Here is a 25,023-nt window from a genome sequence, read left to right on the forward strand (position 1 = left end):
GGCGGCCGATGCCAGTTCTGAGGCTTGCTTCACTCTGATGACCAGAGATCGCTATGATGATCCAGCCGCAATGGACCTCAGCATGATCGCAGTCGCTGTGACACCATCATGATTAGTATGAATTTTAAAAGTTATGCCAGTTTGGCTATATTTTTCACCATTCCTGTTTTGCTCTGTTTTTTTTTTTAACACGACACTTTATATACTTTACGAGTGTTAGCTGTGTTTGATTTTTATTACCGTACGTAAGCTTGCGATCTAACTGAGCGTGAAAACTTTCCAAACTCGATCGGACTGTCCATTTCATTTTCTTTTTGAGGATTTTCGTCTCCGCTCACGTCATCATTACGTAAATTACGGTGCCTGGCATGTTTACAAACCTTTGTTTGGTTCTCCTGTTGCTACTTGCCGGCTCGCTTGTTCCGAAATTTCACTTTCAATCAACGAAAAAAGGCTAAAGAGAAGTCCCGGAAAAGGTAGGACATAGTACAATTTGGCAGATGGCGTGACAGCTTCAGCTCAGCTCTATGCTCTTTACTCTCATAGAGCACGCTCTTGCAACCAATGACAGCGCGCGTTATATCCGAACTTTATTGTAACAAAAAATAAAACCTTTCTTTGAAATATGGAAGCAACGGAGACAACGTCAGCATAATCCCAAAACCACACCCATAGAACTCACAGTTACTTTTGTCGGAGTTAATTTAGAGAACATTTCTTAAAAATTTCCAATCAGAATGTCTCACTGCTCCAGATACAAAACTTAGAATAACATTTCATTTAGAAGTGTAAGATCAAACCTTGATACGACCAATCCAATATGCTGTGGATTCCATGGTAGTGATATGGTCATTTGATACTGAATACTGTATTTATTTAAATAAATATCCTGGGTGCTCATTAAATTTTTGGATCTTAAGGGTGGGTGTTTGTTCGAGGCTGGGGGCTGATTCACTTTCGCCATTTTCGGCAAGCGTTAAGTAAATTTTTTTCATGCCATGCTTTTGTCACGTTTGATTGAAATTAGTGCAGGTTACGAAAAGATAGTAACAGTCTCTGAATCGTCCTGAATTAAGTAATTTAAAGTTTTTAAGAATATTGGATTTAACTGCGTAGTTGTGAAGGTGAAATGCTGGAGTAAATGGAATGAGATCATTATTATCCTTCTCCGCCGTTTGTAGTGCTGACTTTCGATCAATTTGTTGGGCACTTTCAAATACGCTCGCTTACGATGCAAAACTTGTCCTTTCATTCATAACGTAGAGAAAACTTCGGGACCCAAAACAACCATAAAGATCGCTGATCGCTTCACGCGCACCTCCGCCAATGTCATGCATCAACTGCATAACTTGCGCTTATTGCAAAAAGTTGTACATTGGTGAAACAGGAAGACGACTGGCGACCGATTCCGAGAACACTTTCGCGACTAGAAAGAAATGACAAGGACGCATCCAAAACAGTCGCTAGACACTTTAATTTCCCTAATCATGCTAAGCGGCATATGGCTGTTTGCAGCCTTTCCTTACATCTAGGCAGTTCGAAAAGCCGCAAAGCTCAAGAACAAAAATTTTTTTTTCAAATTGGCACCCTTAGTCTCCACTATGTCAACGAGCGCTTTACATCCCAGTGATTTATTCTTGTTTTCTCGTCACCATATTCCCACCAATAGTGCAGCTTCATTTTCTGCATATAAACCCACACACAACCCACAATTCCTCCAATCGTTCTGACGAAGGGCTAACTCTTTACGGTGGCCAGTTCACGTTATCAACTCAGTTTATAATACTAAATTATTCGTTATAACCATATCAGCTTGGATTCGCATAAAGGTGAGGATTCTATTGGGGTTATTCTAATGACGTTACCGGTTTGGTGATTGCTACTCGTTCCAGAGACGAAACGCAAGTTCGTGGTGCGTGCGGATAGATTTGGTAAAGAATCGAAGTACGAAACGTACTCAACATTTTCAGCCAACATGCTAAATTGCCTTGCTTAGTGTTTTTAAATTGATCGCCAATTCCGTATTATTTTTTGGAAAGCTTTAAGATGTCAAGGGTCTTTTCCACAGGTTTCAGTTTGATTTTCCAAGAAACCTAAGACACAAAGCTGTTTATTTTCTCAAGTCGCGTTTCGCATCTCTAATTTTCGTTAAATTTCACTGATAGATCGAGAAAGGGGTAAAATGTTAACATAAAGTTGTTGTTTTTTTTCGAGTGAGAGAGAGAGAGAGAGAGAGAGAGAGAGAGAGAGAGACAGACAGAAATAGAGAGAAAGGGAGATTAGAAGTGAGCACGATAACATTTCCGAGAATTTGAGAATTATTAATTACTTATATATTGTATGGCATGCAAATGTCTCTTACGATCGTGCTGTTTTTGAAACAGAAGATGCATCGCTGATTTATAGAGAATATCCTAGGTCTTCTGCTTAAATGCTAAGACTTGACCTGATCACCAATTCTGTTTCTGTTTTTTCGGAAAGCTAAATAATTTCAAGCTTCCTTTTCTCAGGTTTCAGTGTCGTTTTCCTTGTTAACTACTGAACCTTTGAAACAAAGACATACAATGAACCATTGTTTTTTTCTTTCTCAAGTCGAGTTTCGTATCTATAATTTTCGTTTAACTCCTCATTTCAAGGAAGAGGTAAAAAGCTAACTTAAACTTGTTTTCTTTTAGGGAGAGACACACACAGAACGAGAGACAGGGGAAGAAAAGGAGATCAGTGGTGAGCACGATAACATTTCCGGGAATTTGAGAGTTTTTAATTGATTATATATTACATGGCGTGCAAATGTATCTTACGATCGTAGTTTTATTTGAAGCAGAAGTGTTAAGGAGATTTCAAGACATATTCTACCAAGATAGTGTGCTCCTTAAATATTGGCTTGTGCTTTTGGAGTTTAATTTCTTGACGACTCGATCGATCTCTTGTACTGATACTCTTGCACTGTATAGGCAAATCGACACAACACAATATGGTCTTTACGGTGGTCTTTACACCTGTTTGATTTTTCGGAGAAAATTTGAAAATTTGGAAATTTGATCGGTCAATCGATTTCGCAGAGAATTTCGATCGCATGAGATGCAAGACTATGACGTTTGGTGAAGATTCGCATAAAAAGCTTTAACAAGAAAATTTACGACATGTTTAAAATTTTAGATAAGTCATCGTGCCCGCAAAATAAACTGTATAATAAGGTTTTCTTTTAGGTGTCAATACTTAATACATGACGTTACCAATTACAGGCAGATATATTTCAAATTTTGGCCTAAATACCTTAAGATCTCAGCTTCGCTGGGTGAAATGTCTTCATTCTTTGCTATAAGATAATAATATTGCTTGACCTTTTAAAAACGTTAAAAAACTTAAGGTTGATCAGACGGTTTTGCCAATATTCTCTAAGTTTTTATTTTTGTGAATATATTCGATTAGCTCTGACAGATTTTAACAAAAACAAGCTATTTGATGCGAATTGTATGTGGCTAGGACTGAACCAATTATATAAAAACTGTATTGTTTTATAATGTTTTTTTAAAACATTAAAATACACCTTTTCCATAACAATCGTACGATCGCATCGAGCCACCATGTTTGTTTTGCTTGTTGACATTCAGTTGAAGTTCGAGCGCTACGATCGCGTCCAGATCTTGAGCAATCAAAACCCTATGGAGCCTCCTTGAGGTTCCACGAAATACGCCCGTTCTATTTTCATGAAATTACGTTCCCATGAGTAACAATAAGGTACACATAAAACCTCAGTAAATTACTTGCACTACTTGATAGCTGTTGTATTTGTTCTCGACATTGTACATTGATATTAGAAGGTCTTAACAAACTGAACCAAATGTAGGCTTTGTTACTGTTATGAAGGTTGAGTGTAGGCTAACCGGATGTCTCTGTAAACCACAAGCCTGCGCGTTTTCAGTGATCTGTAGTGTTTTACCAGTTGAAAGTTTATATAGTTATCCACGACTGTGTACATTGGTATTGAGAGGTCTTAACAAACTGTGCCAAATGTAGGCTTTGTTACTGTTATGAGGGTTGAATACTGGCCGACCAGATGTTTCTGTAACTTTCAAGCTTACGCATATTCAGTGTTCCGAAGTGTTTTAAAAGTTGTTCTTTTGCTTATCAGCCGAAATTGTAGAGCATTTAGAGATTAACTCGTTAAAATAATATCTGCACTTTTTGTGTGTTCTAGAGGAAGTCTTTTGGTTATGTTATTTTAAAGTAAGGCAACAAACTCGACGACTCCTGACAATGTCAGTTGTTTTCCGAACAACTCCCATGGAAAAACTTGCAATATTTTTGAGGTGATATTTGCCGAACCGTCAAGCACAGCTTTAAATTACATACCCAAGTAACTCACAGATTTAAGAGTTGGCTCTCATTTCCGCTTTGGATTTTAAGACTTTTGCAAAACTGTTTTCTGAAATCTTCCTCAGGAGTAAAATTAGTTTACCCCGCCACAAAGGTCTAACATAGCGCCGACCTACAGTTGAAGTCTTAAGAGACTGAAAAAAATGCGAGCCTGATCGAAGCGTTGCAAACTCCAAGCAACCGCTGCCTAACCAGGGATCAATTCACGTGCACCTCCGCAAATGTCATTTATTGCATAACTTGAACTTATTGCATAAAGTTATACATTGGTGAAATAGGAAGACGACTAGGTGACTGATTCCGAGAACACCTTCGCGACGTAGAAAGAAATGACAAGGACGCATCCAAACCAGACGCTAGACACTTTAATATCGTTATTAATTCTAAGGGGCATATGGCAATTTGCAGCCTTTCCCTACAACTAGGCAGTTCGGAAAGCTCTGCAAAACTTAAGAACAAAAATTTATCTTTTAAATCGGCACTCTAAGTAGCTTACGTGTAGCCGTACCCTCCCCCCCCCCCCCCTCCGCAAGCTTAAGGTGAAACAGAAGCGAGGGAATTTCTACGCAAACCTGACACTAATCGTGTTCCGTGACGCTACTCTAATTTATGAAAAATGTCGTTTGATTATTTTTTTTGCGAAGTGGCACGTTTTAGCGTGAAGGTTATCGAGATAAACAACAACACTGTAGCGAATTTATTTTCCATTTTTCGGGTAAATTTGCAAATCAGCGTCCGATTTCAAATATATATTTTGCTTTAAGGATATTGGAAAAAATTCAGAGTGAGAAGAGGACGATGTTCGATTAGCATTGCGCTTACGGAATCCTCACGGTTTCTGTTTACATTTGCAAAAAGTGCCACGGTCGACGAAAAAAGTTGGATCGATTGCCGTAGAGTCTCTTAAGAGATAGTTACGCTCCGAGCGTGAAGAAAGAGCAACTCTTTTCTCAGTCAAAAGAATCGCTGCGAGAAACAACTAGCTTTAATTTAAGTGATTAAACGTCCGGCATCCGGACACAGTCTTAACAGCTTCGCAGCACCGTTCGTAAAGAGATCGAAGGTTGAAGGCAGACAATCCTCTTGGCCCAAGTACATAGAGATAGTGCACCTGGTCGGCTGCGAGAGCTTTAACGGGTGGCACAATAGATATAGTGACCGGTTTTCAGAGAGACGATCGATCACTGGCGCTGCTTAATATATTAAAGATTTTCCATAGCCAGTTGGTAACGAAACCGAGTCATCATTACCTTCGAAAAACATATTTATGGCTTTTTGATGTTCTTCTTGAAATGTCTCTATCCCAAAAGTGGCTCAAACTTGCCTTAAAACCTCGTCGTAGATCACTGTTGTTTGAAAGATTGACCATGAATGCATTTTGTTCACCGTCCGGTTCGTTAGTTTGAAAATAAATTACCAACTCTGGCCAATCAGAACTGACGAAAGAATTGGCAAAAGGGGTTGATCAATAAAAAGCCATTATACATTTTCTTGCAAAAGAGTGACGTCACAGAAAACGATTCGACATTTCCTCGCCTCCGTTTCACCTTGTAGGGAGGGGAGGTTACGGCTACACGTAGGCTACACTATTAGTCCCCACGGTATCATCGAGCACTTTTCATACCACTAAATTATTCTTGTTTTCTCGTCACCATATTCCCACCAATAGTGTAGCTCCATTTTCTGCATATAAACCCACACACAACCCACAATTCCTCCAATCGTTCTGACGAAGGGCTAACTCTTTACGGTGGCCAGTTTACGTTATCAACTCAGTTGATAATACTGAATTACCCAGTTATAACTATATCAGCTTGGATTCGCATAAAGGTGAGGATTCTATTAAGGTTATTCTGATGACGTTACCGGTTTGGTGATTGCTACTCGTTCCAGAAAACTATGAGACGCAAGTTCGTGGTGCGTGCGGATAAATTTGGTAAAGAATCGAACTACGAAACGTACTTAACATTTTCAGCCAACATGCTAAATTCCCTTGCTTAGTGTCTTTAAATTGATCGCCAATTCCGTTTTAATTTTTTGGAAAGCTTGATAATATCAAGCTTCCTTTCCACAGGTTTCGGTTTGGTTTGCTAAGTTACCTGAGACACAAAGCTGTTTATTTTCTCAAGTCGCGTTTTGCATCTCTAATTTTCGTTTACTTCCACTGATAGATCGGGAAAGGGGCAAAAAGTTAACTTAAAGTTGTTTTTTTCTAGAGAGAGTGATATATATATATATATATATATATATATATATATATATATATATATATATATAGAGGGGGAGACAGAGGAAGGGAGGGAGATCAGTGGTGAGCACGATAACATTTCCGAGAATTTGAGGATTCTTTTAATCATTTGCATATTACATGGCATCCAAATGTCTCTTATGATCGCGTTGTTATTTGAAGTGGAAGATGCATTGCTGATTTATTGAGGATATCCTAGGACTTCTGCTTAAATGCTAAGTTTTAACCTGATGACCAATTCTGTTTGTCTTCCTTTTCACAGGTTTGAATATCGTTTTTTTAACAGCTGAACCTTTGAAACAAAGACATACGATGAATATTTTTTTTTTCCTCAAGTCGAGTTTCAGAACTAATATTCTCGTTTAACTCCACTAGTATATTATTGAAGAGGTAGAAAAGCTAAGTTAAACTTGCTTTCTTTTAGAGAGAGAGAGAAACAGAGCGAGAGACAGGGAGAGCGGGGGAGCACGATAACATTTCCGAGAAACTGTGAATTATTAATTACTTATAGATTGCATGGCATGCAAATGTCTCTTATGATCGTGTTGTTATTTGAAGTAGAAGATGCATCGCTGATTTATTGAGGATATCCTGAACCTTTCCTGAATCCATGCCTCCTTGCGTATACAGTAAGGTAAAAATATGATCTATCCATTGCATTTGTTATTTGAAAGGATGAGACAGGATAGCCGTGAGGAGGCTTTGTTTCCAAAGCCACCTTATCCCAGTCCAAACAATAAAAGTAACTGACAAAGCTAATTCAAAAAGACATTTTCGGCATTTCATTAAGAATTCTTTCTTCTTTGGCCTATAGAGAGTTGGCAGCATACGAATTATCGCACGGTTCCCGCCCAAACAAACAGTAACTGCTGTTCCTGAAAAAGGAGCGTCGCGTTCTCAACTGCGATTGCAAATCAATCGAGGTGACACCGTCGAAACCAATTTACCAAGCTAGAACAGTTACTTTCATTCGGATTTATTGAATATGCTTTAACTCACGCGGCACGTTGTTGAAAAATTAAGAAATAAAAAATCAAGGACCAAATAAACAAAAATGCTTGAGAAAACGAAATAACGTCGAAATAACCAATCACTTACGTTGTCCACCTCTTTAGAGAGTGAAATACGAGGTATTCTACTGAGCTGAATATCCTAGATCGATTTCAAACCTCCACGTGTTCTTCTACTGTATCTGATTGTATTGCAAAATTAGTTTTTTTGGAAATGGCTCGAATTAAAACTGTCAAACATTAACTAACAAAATATTCATGCGTGACTCGCGCCACAAGGAGCGTGGGCGGCAATGCAAGCTCCTTTCCTGTGCAGGGGTTGGTCATCGGGCTTTCTGACATGGTTTGATGCTACTCTGGTTTGAGGATTTAATGAATCTAACCGAGAAGTTACTAACGTCGAGACGTTGGGTCTATGAATTGAGACAATTCATAGACCCAACGTCTTGACGATGAGTCGATGAACTGTCCACCTGGTCGCCATGTGAACTTTAATATATTCTACGGCTTTTATTTGGAAGAGCGCAATAAGGCCATAAAAGGGAATTTTTATCACGTGATTTCATAGAAGCACCAAATTGGTCAGACGTTAGTCTCATGCTAAGCTTCGAGTTGACTTCACCCAAAAATCAGGAGGAGATACGTTGAAGGTAAAAATTATATCTAGAGTGAGAAAGATACCAAATTTTTCGCTAAAAATTCGTATCTCTCGATAACACAGCCATGCCAGCTTAGATCATTCAAAAGTTGCTCTAATTACATCGCTGGTTTGGCGTTTGCTTCTTGTTTCAAAAAGCTGTAGCTCGCAAATTCGTGGTGCGTCATCATGATTTCGGCTGGGCGAAGAATCGAAGCTGAAACGCTCTGAAAATTTTTAGCAAACAGGCTAAACTTACTTCCTTTTTTTAAGTTTTATTTTTAGCCTTTTGTCCAATTTTTTGGTCGTAAAGCTCGATCAAAGTTCCGTTTAATAGGTTCGACCATATTTTTACACAGTAAATAGAAGGCATGCAAATTTGATGCTATCGCTCGAAACTTCAGCTTTGAAACTCTCTACGTAGGCCAGTTTACGTTATCAACTCATTTGAAAACACTAAATTACCCTGTTGTACTCTCCCACCGACGCAGCACCACAATTTCTTTCGAAAATAACTTCTTTACTAAAATTTCAGTTGGTTTTTTTGAGGGAGAAATTATCGAAGGCCTCGAAAACCTTTCCAATGACGTTTATTAGTAATCTAAGATGGCAGGTGCTTCTGACTCTATTAATTTCCTGTAAGACAGAATATGCAGCGCTGGTTCAGTGGGGATGTCTTGGGGAATTCCAAATGTTTCAGGCCTTTTGAAAATGCTTTCACGGAAAATCGATATTGTTTTATAGCAGTTAAGCGATTATCGGGACTGAATTACTCTGATCCCCTCGAACTTCCGCACAAATAAGGTCATTATCATAACAAAGATTTATCAGTCTAACTTTTATATTTAACTGTCTTAAACATGAAATTTTTTGTTAAATTTCTCTTGTAAAAAGCGTTCTATAATTTGTATTTTTGAGAGAGATCGAAGTGGTGAGCGAGATGGCGTTTTCGTTAATAGATGTGCAGCAAGTACGCATGGCAGCTTAGCTCAGCGCACAAGGTTCTATAAATCAGAAAGAATCACTGAACCATCACATACCCAAACTTTGAATACATGCGTCATGCAAGCCAAGTGCGAGTTATGTACTGTAAATTACGGATCGAGTTTTTCCACCCGGTTTTATGGCCTGAGCTTAAAGTGTGTCAAACTGTTTTAATTGTATTTTTTGCTATAATAGACTTTGGTTCGCTTTCTCTAGAAATAAAATTGGTCCCAGGTAAAAATTCGACTAAATAAACAAAACCGTGATAAACTTGTCAATTATTTGAAGTATAAGGTACGACAAGCGTGCAACTGAACTGAAATCAGTTTTCTAGAAAGGCAAAATTTGTCTTTTGCTGCAAAACTTGGGGATTCCAAAAACGTTAAAACGACTTTGGATTAATCCTGGAAATTGAAGTTGGGATCCTTTGGCAACCTTGCTGGCTGATCTTATGAGCTGATAAGACGCTAACGGTATTTGACGGCTTTCAAGTTTTTAATCCAGATGCAACAGACGAAACAAAAATTTGTCCTTCGATTTTGTCGGAACAATTCTAGTTTCGCCCGCCAGTGAGGAAAGGTCCTAAGGTACACGACACCCGTCAGTTATAAATTACTGCCCTTAAAATGACCCAATGTTAACACGTAACATCTAGGCGCGGATGATTTGACTAATGAGGCAGGCGCGTCCCGAGCCTAACCCGGTACATGACTGGCCTCCATCAAGGCCTTTTCCCACAATATCGCTTCTTCGTCTTCAGTTATTTTTTCACCAGTGTCCATTTTGCACTTCTGGGCCATTCCACACTTCGTTAAACCCTTCATCTCCGCGTCTAAAAACTTTACGGAACTTTACGCATTCGACCTTTATGGGCATTTAAAACGACTCGCCGTTTTAAATGCCCACAAAGGTCGAACGCGAATATTTCATCTATTACATATATTAAGTGGCATGCAAATGTATCTTATGTATAGTGTTGTTCTTTGAAGCAGAAGATGAATCGCTGCTTTATTGAGGATATCCTAGGACTTCTGCTTAAATGCTGAGGCTTACCCTGATTACTAATTCTGTTTCTGTTTTTTGAAAAGCCTGTTAATTTCAAGCTTCCTTTTCACAGGTCCCAGTATCGTTTTCTTTGTTTACCACTGAACCTTTGAAATAAATACATACAATTAAAATTGCTTTTTTCTTTCTTAGGTCGAGTTTCATATCTGTAGTTTTCGTTTAACCCCACTAGTAAATCAAGAAAGAGGTAAAAAGCTAACTTAAACTTGTTTTCTTTAGGAAACAGAGAGAAACAGAGCGAAAGACAGACAGAGAGACAGAGGAAGAAAAAAATATCAGTGGTGAGCAATTTTGGCTTATTACTAATTAGTGGCTGCAGACAAAGCTGAGGGAGTTACAAATTTTTTCAAAACCATCAGCCAGGCCAGGTTTGGTTTATTTATTTGATAATCATAATTCTTTTGATCAAAAAAGGTGATCGAAATTCTACAAATAGCGCATTCAGGCCAATAGCTCACGGACATTTCTTTTTCGGTCATATAACCCACTTTGTTTACCATGATATGTATGCTTCGTAAGTGCCGAAATAAAGTGAAAATTTGCCTTCTAGAATATAAAAAAAAAAAAACAATGAGAGATGAGTTTGTATATCTAGATATTTTTCTTTTTTTTTTCTTCTTAACCGTATTTCAATTAATGTACTGGCAGCTTATTGAATTTTTGTATCTTAAGAGTGGATGCTTATTCGAGGCTGGGAGCTTATTCAATTTTAAACGTTTTCGGCAAGTAGCAAGTTCATTTTACAACAAAAAATGAATTATAACAAACATGAAGATGTACATATACAGTAAATTTAAAGAAAGGAAATAGTAATCAATTATCCTCTCATGCACCTATTATTTTTTTTCCTGGGGAGGGGGGGGGCTGAGTGCCTATTAAATTTTCCGTCTTACAGGGTAGGAGTCTATTCAAGGTTGGGCACTTAATCAAATAAGTATGGCAATGTCAACTTACATGTTAACAATCAAGAAGAAATAAAACCAGATACGAGTTCATAGGGGTTCTGACTTCAAGCAAAAACTACTCCTAATAAGTGCTGACCATTTTAATTTAATTCCAATCCTATTTGCTAGGTTGCAATTAGATTTTATCCAAACAAAAGATCCGATGTTTGATTCCTTATGTGGACTCTGAATTTTTTTAAAGTTCCACGCTAATGACAACAGGAAATAAAATTTTTCATTCTTTCCTTACCATATTTACTCAAAATTTACCATCTTTCTTAGTCTATTTACAAACATGACGCTATCAAAAAAATGCTGATCACACAGGCAGACCACACTATGTGTTTGTGGTTAATAATTGTTGACATGAGACGACTAAAATCTGAGGGTTATCAATAAAGCTCTAAACATTGCATCTCTAAATTACATCTCGGTCTGAATTTCTCAATAAAGTTAAATAAGATATTAATTAACTCATTCGTAGTATTTTTTCGCCTTCATGAGCCGTTTGAAGTGTCTTTTCACGAAATTACTCGAGACAATTCTACTCATAACTTCAAGGCAATTTTCAAGTATTTAACAAGATAACCTGAAACAACCTCCGGTTGCCTCCTTCAGGAAGGAAGGGAGGTGGGAGTGGATGCGTGAAGGTGTTTCCAGACTCCTCAGTCAAGAAAGAGCGCTTAGATAGAAAGGGGGGAGGCCATTCGGTATCTGATCAACAGAAACACAGAAACCCCATAAGATGGCATGCATGTATTCGATATACAAGGCTAAAAGGTTAAAAAATTAAAATGTTTAAACCAAACGTTTTCGGCTGTTTGCCATCATCAGGGTTAAAAAGATGACCGTCCACACGTACATATATATCTTATGTAATTCCCGATGGGAAAAGTTTGGAGACATAAGAAATAACTTGTTTCTCCAAACTTTTTCCATCGGGAATTACATAAGATATATATGTACGTATGGACGGTCATCTTTTTAACCCTGATGATGGCAAACAGCTGAAAACGTTTGGTTTAAACATTTTAATTTTTTAACCTTTTTAGCCTTGTATGTAGAACACATTTTACAAAGCGAACATTATGGACATGGCATGCACGGTTAGAATGGAAGGCTGAAACGGATTTCATTTGAGCAGGCCAAAAGTCATGGGCTCGATCTTTCTCTTTCAATGTTATTTCGATATCTCGATTTTAACCTTAACAAAGGCTCAGTAACTGCTATTCTTGGGAAAGGAGCGTGGGTGACAGTGAAAGCTTCTTTCCTCTGCAGAAGTTGGTCATTGGGCCTTCTATGGCTTTATTTGGCAGAACCCAGTATAATAAGGCTAATAAAGGGAATGTTGACTCACGTGATTTCCCAGAAGCACTTTTGGTCAGAGACATTAGTTTCATGTTATGCCCCGAATTGATTTCACCCAAAACACTGAACGAGACAAATTGAAGGTAAAGAATTACATCTAGAATGAGAAAAATAGTAAAGTTTTCGTTTTCCACCCGGTTTTATGGCTTGAGCGCAAAGCATTTCAAACAATTTTAATCTTATTTTTGCTATTATATGCTTGGGTTCAGTTTCTGTCAATTACCCAGGTAAAAATTCGACTAAATAAACAAAACCGTGATAAACTTGTCAATCATTTGTCGTAGAAATCAGTTTATTAGTAAGCCAAATACTGTCTTTCGTTGCAAAACTCAGGGATCCCAAATTTGTTAAAACGACTTAGGATAAATCCTGGAAATTGGAGGAGGAATCCTTTCGCAGCTATGCTGGCCGGTCTTATGTACTGATAAGGCGCTGACGGAATTTGACGGCTTTGAATTTTTTAAAGTGGATGCAACAGACGAAACAAAACTTTCTCCTTCGATTTTGTCGGGAAAATTCTAGTTTTGTGCCAGTGCGAAACACGAAAACCCTCAGTAAATTAATACCGTTAAAATGACTCAAAATTAAGTTAAACAGGTAACATCTAGGCGCGGATGATATGACTGATAAGGCAGGCACGTTCCGGGCCTATGGCATCCTGAAGCGTTACCTCCATTTTTTAACTAACACAGTTTTCTATTTGGTTAAGACCTGTAAGCAGCTCAGAGAACATCTCAAACCCATCTCAAGAGCCATTCACTTTTTCGTCCAATTTAGTCACTTAACCGTCACTATTTCAGAGTATTCATGACTTTTTACCATATATATTTTATCGCAGCAAAAATGTGGAACGTATTATTGACTAATATAGTACAGTTTATTAGCTGGACCGCTTTTGGAGCAGCTGCAGAATATATAAAGCCTGGATCAGGTGCTAAAGTAAATAAAATTGAAGTGGTAGCGGATGTCATTACTGGTAACTTTGGTAGTAAAGCAGGAATCCTAGCGTCTTTGGCTCTAGATTCTGGATTTCTCGGTGGATGGAGCGCTATCAAATATTTTTTCCTAAAACGGGACAAAAAGGCCATTTTTCGAGATGCTGTAGAAAGTATGACGACAAGTGGGAAGAAAACAGCAGCTAAAGAATTTTTTGGCCCATTGTTCAAGGTCCCATTGGATAGGCTTAAACAGTTTTTTGGACAGGACAAGTCTTAAACTTACAGGAACAAACTCATAATTTTCCAAGTTTTTCATTACTTATTCGGTCAGCCGAAAGTCTTTTTCAGTGGAATAGAATTAATCCTTTTCCAGGGTCACCAAAAACCCGAGAATAAACAGCTGCTAAGTAAATCAAAGGAAAACAAAAATGGTGTAGAACAGGGAAGGAAATCTTGGATTGCAAATCGCAATTTTGAAAAATTTAAGCTAACTTCCTTTGATTCGCAGACCGCAACGTAGCTCCTATAAAGTCAATTTTACAACTTCATTTTATACCGCTGCAAATTAGTATCAACCGAAAGTAGAAACAAGAAAATGAATCACTAATTGTCGATTATTGAAACCTGAACATCAATCTCGTTTCCAGGATCCTCTCTTCTCCTCCCTTGAGAAAGGAAGGGAGAGAGGACCCCAGGAGCGAGGTTATCTGACCATTTGCACTCTGAGAGATATCGCCTTTGTTTACTACCAAAGGTTCCCTATGCGATTGACAGCAGCGGAAAATTCATCTGTCTATCACTACTGTTGTAGATTTAAAATGATTGTCGTTATACTATGTACTATATACTATTAGTTTGTTTTCGGATGATTTATCAGAACTGAACCAAATGTACACTTTGTCACAGTTATGAAAGTTGAGTATGGGTCAACCGAATGTTTCTGTAACTATCAAGTCTACGGTTGTTTAGTGTTTGTATTTGCTGGCAGCTGTATTTATTCTCGACAATATACGTTGATTATTAGGAGTTCTTAACAAACTGAACCAAATGTAAGCTTTGTTACAGATGCCAGACTGGGGCTAAGGGGTTAGATTGAGTCATCGTTTAGTTTAAGTTTCACAATCTATTCATTATTAGTTTTGTTTTTTCCGGAGGATTTATCCGAACTGAAGCAAAGGTGCGCTTTGTTACGATTATTAGGGTTGAGTATTTGCCAAGCAGATGTTTCTGTAACTATCAAGCTTATGGTTGTGTGGTGTTTTATAGTGTTTTATCAAAGTTTGTGTTTGGCAGCAGTTGTATTTGTTCTCGATCGACAGTAATACGTTGATATTAGGAGGTCTTAAAAAACTGAACCAAATGTAGGCTTAGTTACTGTTATGAAGGTTGATTATAAGCCAACCAGATGTCTCTCTAAACTACAGGCCTGTGCGTATTCAGTGTTTTGTCAGTTAAAAGTTTGTATGGTTATCCCTGACTGTATACGTTGATATTAAGAGGTCTTAACAAAACGAACCAAATGTAGGCTTGGTTACTGTTTTGAAGATTGGGCATAAGCTAACCGAATGTCTCTCTGAACAACATGTCTGCGCGTATTCAATTTTTTGTAGTGTTTTGTCAGTTGAAAGTTTGCATGGTTATTCCCGACTATATACATTGACATTAGGAGGTCTTAGCAAAATGAACCAGATGTAGGCTTAGTTACTGCTATGAAGTTTGTGTATAAGCTAACTGGATGTCTCTGTAAACTACAAGCCTGCGCGTTTTGAGTGTTATGTAGTGTTTTATCAGCTGAAAGTTTGTAGAGTTATCCTCGACTGTATACATTGATATTAAGAGGTCTTTACAAACTGTACAAAATGTAGGCTTTGTTATTGTTAGGAAGGTTGAGTGCTGGCCAACAGGATGTTTCTGTAACTATCAAGCTTACGCGTATTCAGTGTTCTGTAGTATTTTATCAAAGTTGCTCATTGTAGAGTATTTAGAGATTGACTGGTTGAAACAATATATGCATTTTTGTGTGTTCTAAAGGAAGTCTTTTGGTTATGTTATTTTAAAGTAAGGCAACAAACTCGACGACCTCTGACAATGTAAGTTGTTTTCTGAACAACTCCCCGAGAAAGACTTGCAATTTTGTGGTGATATTTACCGAACCGTCAATCACAGCTGTAAACCACATGCCCAAGTAACTCACATATTTTAAAGTTGGCTCTCATTTCAGCCTTGGATTCTCAGACGTTTGCAAAATCGTCTTCTGAAATCTTCCTCAGAGGTAAATTATTTTACCCAAAAAATTTCTGACATACCGACGATTTATAGTTGAAGCCTACAGAGACTGAAAAAATTGCGAGTGCGATCGAAGCGTTGCAAATTCCAAGTTACCGCTGTCTAATAAAAATATTCGTAAAATAGTCATTGTGCTAAGAAAGCCTGATGGAATTCCCATTTTAAAGTTTGATTCAATTTTAAGGTAATTTTAAAATACTTTAAAAGGTAACCTGAAACAAATTCTAATTGCCTTCAGGAGGGGAGGGGGAGGGAAGAGGGGGGGGAGGGGGTGAGAGTCATTGTGTTGTGTTCTTAGGCAAGACACTTTACTCTTACAGTGCTTCTCTTCACCCAGGTGTACAAATGGGTACCAGCAAATATGCTAGGGGTAACCCCGCGATGGACTAGCATCTCACCTAGGGGGGAGTAGCAATACTCCTAGCCGCTTCATGATAAAGAAACCGGAGTTCAGCGCCGGCCCCATGGCAGTAATTGGTCTTAATTCTTTACCGAACTCAAAACTTACCATTCTACTATTTCAATCTAAATTTTTTTTCTGATTATGTTTTCGTCATATTTAAATGAAATTAGTGGAGGTTACGAAAAGATAGAACCAGTGTCTGAATCGTTCTGAAGGAATTTAAGGTTTTAAAGAATATTTATATTTAACTACGTGGTTGTGAAGGTGAAATGTTCGAGTAAATGGAATGCGATCAGTATTTTTCTTCTCAACCGTTTGTAGTGCTGAATGTCGATAAATTTGTTGGGCGCTTTCAAATGCGCTCGCTTACGATGCAAAACTTGTCAGAGAAGAGAGAAAATTTCGGGACCCAAGACAACCATTAAGATCACTGATCACTTCACGTGTACCTCCGCCAATGTCATGCATCTACTGCAAAACTTGCACTTATTGCAAAAAGTTGTACATTGGTGAAACAGGAAGACGACTAGGTGACCTATTCCGGGAACACCTTCGCGACGTAGAACGCATTCAAATCAGTCGCTAGACACTTTAATTTCCTTAATAATTCTAAGTAGCATACGACAGTATGCAGCCTTTTCCTACATCCAGGCAGTTTGGAAAGCCGCAAAACTCTAGAATAAAAATTTATCTTTCAAATTGACACTCTTAGTCCCCACGGTATCATCGAGCGTTTTCCATTCCACTAATTTATTCTTTCTCGTTACCATATTCTTTTTTTCTGCATATGAACCCACACACATCCCACAATGCCTCCAATCGTTCTGACGAAGGGCGAACTCTTTTACGTTATCGACTCAGTTGATAAAACTAAATTACCCTGTTATAACTATATCAGCATGGATTCGTATAAAGGTGAGGATTCTTTTAAGGTTGTTCTGATGACTTTACCGGTTTGGCGATTGCCACTCGTTCCAGAAAACTGTGAAACGCAAGTTCGTGGTGCGTGCGTATATAGCTTTGTTAAAGAATCGAAGCACAACACGCACTAAACATTTTCAGCCAACACGTCAAATTCCCTTGCTTAGTTTTTTTGAATTGATCGCCAATTCCGTTTTATTTTTTGGAAAGCTTGATGATTCCTTTCCACAGGTTTCAGTATGGTTTGCTAAGCTACCTAAGTCACAAAGCTGTTTATTTTCTCATGTCGCGTTTCGCATCTCTAACTTTCGTTAACCTCCACTGGTAGATCGAGGTAGGGGTAAAAAGTTAACTTAAAGTTGTTTCTTTTCGAGAGAGAGAAACAGTGCAAGAGAGATATCGAAAGACAGAGAAAAGAACAGAGATCGGTGGTGGGCACAATAACCGAGAATTTCCTAGAAATTGACAGTTTTAATTATTTAAATGTTGCATGGCATGCAAATGTCTCTTACGATTGTGTTTTGTTTGAAGCAAAAGATGTATCGCTGATTTATCGAAGATACCCTGCGACTTCTGTTTAAATGCTAACACTTAACCTGATCACCGATTCTGTTTGTGTTTTTTTGGAAAGCTTGATAATTTCAAGCTTCCTTTTCACAGGTTTGGGTATCGTTTCCTTGTTTACTTTCGAAACAAAGACACAATGCAAAACTGTTTTTTCTTTCTCAAGTCGAATTTTATATTTATAATTTTCGTTTAACTCCACCAGCCTATGTATATCGAGAAAGAGGTAAAAGCTAACCTACTTTGTTTTCTTTTAAAGAGAGAGAAACAGAGTGAGAGACAGAAAAGAGACAGAGGAAGAAAAAGAGATCAGTGGTGAGCACGATAACATTTCCGCGAATTTGAGAATTTTTAATTGTTTATAATTTGCATGGCGTGCAAATGTCTATTATGATCGTAGCTTTATTTGAAACAGAAGTATTAAGGAAGTTTCAAGAAATATTCTACTAAGATAGCGTGCTCCTTAAATTTTGGCTTGTGCTCCTCTTAAATTTTATAAATATAAGAGGAGTTTAATTTCTTGACGACTCGATCGATTTCTTGCATTTACACGTCTACATAAGCTAACTTTTATGCACATATGGGCAAATCAACAGAACACAGTCACAACAGATTACTAAGGAAGACAGCTTTTTACAAAGTAAACCTCATAAGGGTCTTTTCACAGGTTTGGGTATCGTTTTCCTTGTTTACCTTGAAAACTTGAAACAAAGACACAATGCAAAACTGTTTTTTCTTTCTCAGGTCGAGTTTCATATCTATAATTTTCATTAAACTCTATTGGTTTATCTAGAAATAAATAAAAAGCTAACCACAATGGTTTTTTTTAGAAAGAGACAGAAATAGCGCGAGAGACACAGGAAGAGAGAAAGAGACAGAGGAAGAAACGGAGATCAGTGGTGAGCACGATAACATTTCCGAGAATCTGAGAGTTTTTTGTTTATTTTTGTAAAATTCATTAATAAGTTATGCACCAACCAATAAGCAGTATCTGAATCACATGTTTACCTCAGTAAACCCCAATATAAATGCACTGTATGAAAGCGCGAGGAGGGTTTGAAATTATAGTGAGGAAAGGCAGGTGATGATGAATTATGAATTAGTAGAATTATCAACAGGATTAATTTTAATAAAGATTTTCAACTTCCCTTCAACTTAGCATGCTTAATTGTGATAAAAACAAGCTGGAAATTTGTGCAAAGTTTATTAATCAATTTGACATATCAATCACTAGTTTGATATAAAAAAGAATAGTAAACTGCACTTAGAATTTCATCTTTCTATTGTCTACATCAAATGTAACGTTTACATGCCCTTAAATATTACTTTTCTCGTAACAAAGTTGATAGTGCAGTTGTTAAATACTGAATTGGCACAAAAGTTTTTGATGTTACTTGTTGAAGTATTCTCTGGCATTGGAATATTGGCTAAAACACCATCTGACTTGTCAAATGTAGTATCAAATGCAAAAATATCTTCAGAAAGAGCATTCCTTCTATTATCCACTGCGGCCGAAAATAAAAACTCTGAAGACTTACAGCAAAACCTTGCACCTTATTGATATTAACTGAATACACTGCAGCAAAACATCGATCATGCTGATAACCAACCTCATGGCACTTGTGTTTTATAAAAAGAGGCTTCTCCTTCAAATCATTCAGGCCGTCATGAAACATTATAGAAAAACTTGCAGAACCTAAGTAGTCTGCGTTCGCCAGCTCGAAGACCGAAAAGTTTTCCACTATAGAAATAAATAGTATACATTAATAACTCAGCTGAGAACCCTCCATCAAGGCCTTTTCCCACAATATCGCTTTTTCGTCTTCAGTTATTTTTTCGCCAGTGTCCATTTTGCACTTCTGGGCTATTCCACACATCGTTACACCCTTCATCTCCGCGTCTAAAAACTTTACGGAACTTTACGCGTTCGACCTTTATGGGTTTTAAAACGGCTCGCCGTTTTTAAGGCCCGTGAAGGTCGAACGCGAATATTTTAGCTATTACATATATTACATGGCATGCAAATGTATCTTATGAATAGTGGTTTTCTTTGAAGCAGAAGATGCACCACTGATCTATTGAGGATATCCTAGGACTTCTGCTTAAATGCTGAGGCTTACCCTGATTAACAAATCTGTTTCTGTTTTTTTGAAAAGCTTGTTAATTTCAAGCTTCCTTTTTATAGATCCCAGCATCGTTTTCTTTGTTTACCACTGAACCTTTGAAACAAATACACAATGAAAATTGCTTTTTTCTTCCTTAAGTCGAGTTTCATATCTATAGTTTTCGTTGAACTCCACTAGTAAATCAAGGAAGAGGTAAACAGCTGACTTAAACTTGTTTTCTTTAAGAGGCAGAGAGAAACAGAGCACTGATCACTTTAAACTAATTCCAATCCTATATGCCCGGTTGCAAGTAGATTTTATCCAAACAAAAGATCTGATGTTTGATTCCTTATGTGGACTCAGAATTTTTCTAAGTTCCACGCTAATGATAACAGGAAATAAAATTTTTCATTATTTCCTTACCATATTTACTCAAAATTTACCATCTCTCACATTCTATTCACAAACATGATGCTATTAAATACTGATCACACAGGCAGACCACACTATTTGTCAGTGGTTAATAATTGTTAACATAACAAGAATAAAATCTATGAGGGTTATGAGTAGAGCTCTGAACATTGCATATCTAAATTACATCTCGATCTGAATATCTCGATAAAGTTAAATGAAATGTTAATTAACTCATTTGTGGTTTTTTTTTCGCCTTTATGGGCTGTTTAAATTATCTTTTTACGAAACACTTAAGACAATTTTACGCATAATTGCAAGGCAATTTTGAAGTATTTCAAAAGAAAACCTGGAACAGCCTCCGGTTTCCCGCTCCAGGAAAAGAGGGAGGTGGGAGTGGGCGTGTGAAGGTGTTACCGGACTCCACAGTCGAGAAAGAGCGCTTATATAGGAAGGGGTGAGGCCATTTGGTTATTGATCAACAGAAACACAACAACGCCATAAGAACGCATGGTTGCGATAAAACGGAAGGCTGAAACGGATTTCATTTTAGCAGGCCAAAAGTCGTCGGCTCGACCTTTCCTTTTCAATGTTATTTCGATATCTCGATTTAAACATGAACAAAGGCTCAGTAACTGCTGTTCTCGGGAAGGGAGCGTGGGCGCCAGATAAAAGCTTCTTTCCTGTGCGGGGGTTGGTCATCGGGCATTCTTTGGCTTTATTTTGCAGAGCCCAGTATAATAAGGCCATAAAAGGGAATGTTTACTTACGTGATTTCCCAGAAGCAGTTTTGGTCACAGACGTTAGTTGCATGTTAAGCCCCGAGTTGACTACACCCAAAACACCGAAGGAGATAAATTGAAGGTAAAAATTACATCTAGAATAAGAAAGATAGTAAAGTTTTCGCTAAAATTCTCATCTGTTTCGATAACACAGCCATGTCAGCCTAGATCATTCATAAATTGCCCTGATTACTCCGCTGGTTTGAGGTTTGCTTAGCGTTCCAAAATGTCGTAACTTGCAAATTCGTGGTACGTAATCATGTTGTCGGCAGGGCGAGGAATCGATGCTAAAACGCTTTGAAAATGTTCAACAAATAGGCTTAACTAAAATACGAGGTATTCTAGTGAGCTTAATGTCCTAGATTGATTTGAAGCCTCCACGCGTTCCTCTGCTGAATCCGATTACATTACAAAATTAGTTTTTTTTCGCTATCGCTCGAAACGTCAGCTTTTAAACTCTGTACGGTGGCCAATTTACATTATCAGCTCAGTTGATAATACTACATTACCCTGTTATACTCTTCCACCAACGCAGCAGCAGAAATTCACCCCATTTATTCAAATTTCAGTTTGTTTTTTGAGGGAGAGATTACTGAGACCTTTCAATCTGATGACGTTTTATTAGTAATCAGACATGGCAAGTGCTTCTGACTATCAATGTTCTATGAGACAGGAAATGCAGCGCTAGTTTAGTGGAGATGTCTTGGGAATTCCAAATGTTTCGAGCCTTTTGCTAGTGCTTTCGGTGAAAATCACATCTTTTTTATAACAGCTAAGCGGTTTTCGGGACAGCATTTTTCAGATCCTCTCGAACTTTCGCACAAATAATCATAACAAAGATTTGTCAATCTAATTTTTAAATTTCCCTGGTAAAAAGCGATTTATAATTTTTTTTCTCAGAGATAGATTTCAAAGTGGTAAGCAAGATAACGTTTCCGTGAATATAGGTGTAGCAAATTACTCATGGCAGCTGTCTTTCAGCTTAACGCACAATGCTCTATAAATAAGAAGGAATCACTGAACCATCACGTACTTAAACTTCGAATACATACCTCGTGTAAACCAAGTGCAAAGTATGTACAGTAAGTTACGGACAGAATTTTTCCGCCCGGTTTTATGGCCAGACTGCAAAGCATGTCAAACTGTTTTAATTGTATTTTTACTATAATATGTTTTGTTTCCAGAGAAACGGTTTATCTGGAAACAAAATTGGTCCCGAGTAAAAATTCGACAAATAAACAAAACCGTGATAAACTTTTCAATCATTTGTCGTATAAGGTACGACAAGCGTGTAATTGAACTGAAATCAGTTTACTGGAAAGGCAAAATTGTCTTTTGCTGCAAAACTTGGGGGTCCCAAAAATGTTAAAACGACTCAGGATAGGTCCTGAGAAATTGGAGGTGGAATCCGGGCCGGTCTTATGAACAGATCAGGCGCTGTCGGAATTTGACGGCTTTGAAATTTTTAATGCGGGTACAGCAGACGAAACAAAAATTTGTCCTTTGATTTTGTCGGGACAGTTCTAGTTTTGTCCGCTGGTACGGAAAGGCCCAAAGGTTCACGAAAAACTCAGTAAATTACTGCCCTTAAAATGACCCACACTTTTACTGAAAAGATGGAATCCTAGAAAGTGTTACCTCCAGTATTTAACTGAACCATGAGTTTTCTATTTGGTTAAGACCTGTATGCAGCACAGAGGATATCTCAAACCCATCCGGTTTTTCATCCCATTTAGTCACTTAACCATCACTATTTCAAAGTATTCATGACTCTCTACCTTATATGTTTCTTCGCAGCAAAAATGTGGACTGAAAGTATAGCAACCTTTATTAAGTGGACTGCTTTAGGAACAGCTACAGACTATATAAAGCCCGGAGCAGGTGTTACAATAGACATAATTGAAGTGCTGAAAGATATCAAATATGGTAACTATGGTGAAATAGCAGGAATCCTAATGTCTATGGCTCTAGATTTTACATTTGTCGGTGTATTGAGCGTTGGCAAGTATTTTGTCCTAAAAGTGGGAAAAGAGGCTGTTCTTCACGCTGCTAAACAAAGAGTGAAGGGAAGTTTGACGAAAATAGGAGCCAAGGAGATTATAGGGGCACTTATCGAGTTGTTATCGGATGAAAAACAGAAATATTGAACGAAGGGCCTGTTCTGTAGGAAAGTTGAATATTATTCCAAAATTTTAAAAAAATCAAGTTGGCAGAAAATAAATCGTAGCCTACGGACCTCTTGACTGACTACGTCCCTGATGTATATTGGCGTCTTCCCATTAAAGCGAAATCTTAAACTTACAATATAGCATGGTCGTAATTTTCTAAGTTTTTCATTACTTATTTTGGTTAGTTGAATAGTTCGTTCCATTGGAATGAACGAGTTAAAAACCAGAATAAAGAGCCGCTAAATAAATCAAAGGAAAACAAAAATGGTATAGAACAGGGAAGGAAATCTTGGATTGCAAATGGCAATTTTGAACAATTTAAGCTAACCTTCTTTGATTCGCAAACCGCGACGTAGCCCCTATAACGTCAATTTTACATCTACATTTTATACTGCTCCAAATTAGTATCAGCCGAAAGAAGAAACAAGAAGATAGATCTCTCTCTGTCGATTGCCGAAACCTTAACATCAATCTCGTTCCCAGGGCCGTCTCTCTTCCTCCTTCAAGAAAGCAAGGGAGAGAGGACCCCAGGAACACTCTGAGAGATATCACTTTTGTTTTCTACCCAAGGTTCCCAATACGATTAACAGCAACGTAAAATTCACCTATCTATCACTACTGTTGTATATTTAAAATGATTGTCTTTATACTATGTACTATTAGTTTGTTTTCGGATGATTTTTCAGAACTGAATCAAATGTACGCTTTATTACAGTTATGAAGGTTGAGTATTGGTCAACCAGATGTTTCTGTAACTGTCAAGTCTACGGTTGTTTAGTGTTTGTATTTGCTAGCAGTTGTATTTATTCCCGACAGTATACGTTGATATTAGGAGTTCTTAACAAACTGAACCAGATGTAAGCTTTGTTACAGATGGCAGACTGGGGCTAAGGGGTTAGACTGAGGGGGTCATCGTTAAGTTTAAGTTTAACAATCTATGTATTATTAGTTTCTTTTTCGGAGGATTTATCCAAACTGAAGCAAAGGTGCGCTTTGTTACAATTACTAAGGTCGAGTTTTAGCCAACCAGATATTTCTGTAACTATCTAGCTTACGCCGGTTGTTTAGCGGTTGTATTTGCTAGCAGTTGTATTTATTCTAGACAGTATACGTTGATGTTAAGAAGTCTTAACAAACTGTACCAAATGTAGGCCAAATGTAGGCCAGATGTTTCTGTAACTATCAAGCCTACGCGTATTCAGTGTTCTGTAGTGTTTTATCAAAGTTGCTCATTCGCCTATTAACTGAAATTGTAGAGTATTTAGAGATTGACTGGTTAAAATAATATGTACATTTTGAGTGTTCTAAAGGAAGTCTTTTGGTCTTTCTGCTGCATTATTTTAAAGTAAGGCAACAAACTCGACGACTCCTGACAATGTAAGTTGTTTTCTGAACAGCTCCCTGGGAAAGACTTCAAATTTTGTGGTAATATTTACCGAACCGTCAAACACAGCTGTAAACTACACGCCCAAGTAACTCACAGATTCAAGAGTCGGCTATCATTTCAGCCTTAAATTCTTAGACTTTTGCGAAATCATATTCTGAAATCTTCCTCAGAAGTGAAATTATTTTACCCAAAAATGTCCAACATACCTCCGATCTACAGTTGAAGCCTACAGCGATTAAAAAAATTGCGAGCCTGATCGAAGCGTTGCAAACTCCAAGTTACCACTGCCAAACCAGAAGATTCATTAAATAATCATTGCGCTAAGAAAGCTTGATAGAATTCCTATTTCAAAGTTTCACTCAATTTCAAGGGAATTTTAAAATAATTTAAAAGGTAACCTGAAACAAATTTCCACTGCCCCC

General features: G+C 37.7%; 1 long non-coding RNA gene across 4 annotated transcripts; it reads left to right on the plus strand.

The window, feature by feature from the left end:
* Positions 1-1,715: 1,715 nt before the first annotated feature.
* LOC136278091 (uncharacterized) lies at positions 1,716-24,898 on the plus strand. 4 transcript variants are annotated; one of them, XR_010716185.1, is made up of 6 exons: positions 1,716-1,829; positions 2,676-2,724; positions 10,544-10,605; positions 18,008-18,063; positions 18,579-18,647; positions 22,844-24,898. It is a non-coding gene; the product is annotated as an uncharacterized lncRNA (long non-coding RNA). The 4 variants fall into 4 exon arrangements; XR_010716188.1 differs by lacking the exons at positions 1,716-1,829; positions 2,676-2,724 and adding exons at positions 6,125-6,210; positions 7,190-7,262; XR_010716187.1 differs by lacking the exons at positions 1,716-1,829; positions 2,676-2,724 and adding an exon at positions 6,111-6,210.
* Positions 24,899-25,023: the final 125 nt, after the last annotated feature.

Source organism: Pocillopora verrucosa, chromosome 14 (genome assembly GCF_036669915.1).
Source record: "Pocillopora verrucosa isolate sample1 chromosome 14, ASM3666991v2, whole genome shotgun sequence".
In the NCBI taxonomy this organism is placed as follows: domain Eukaryota; kingdom Metazoa; phylum Cnidaria; class Anthozoa; order Scleractinia; family Pocilloporidae; genus Pocillopora; species Pocillopora verrucosa.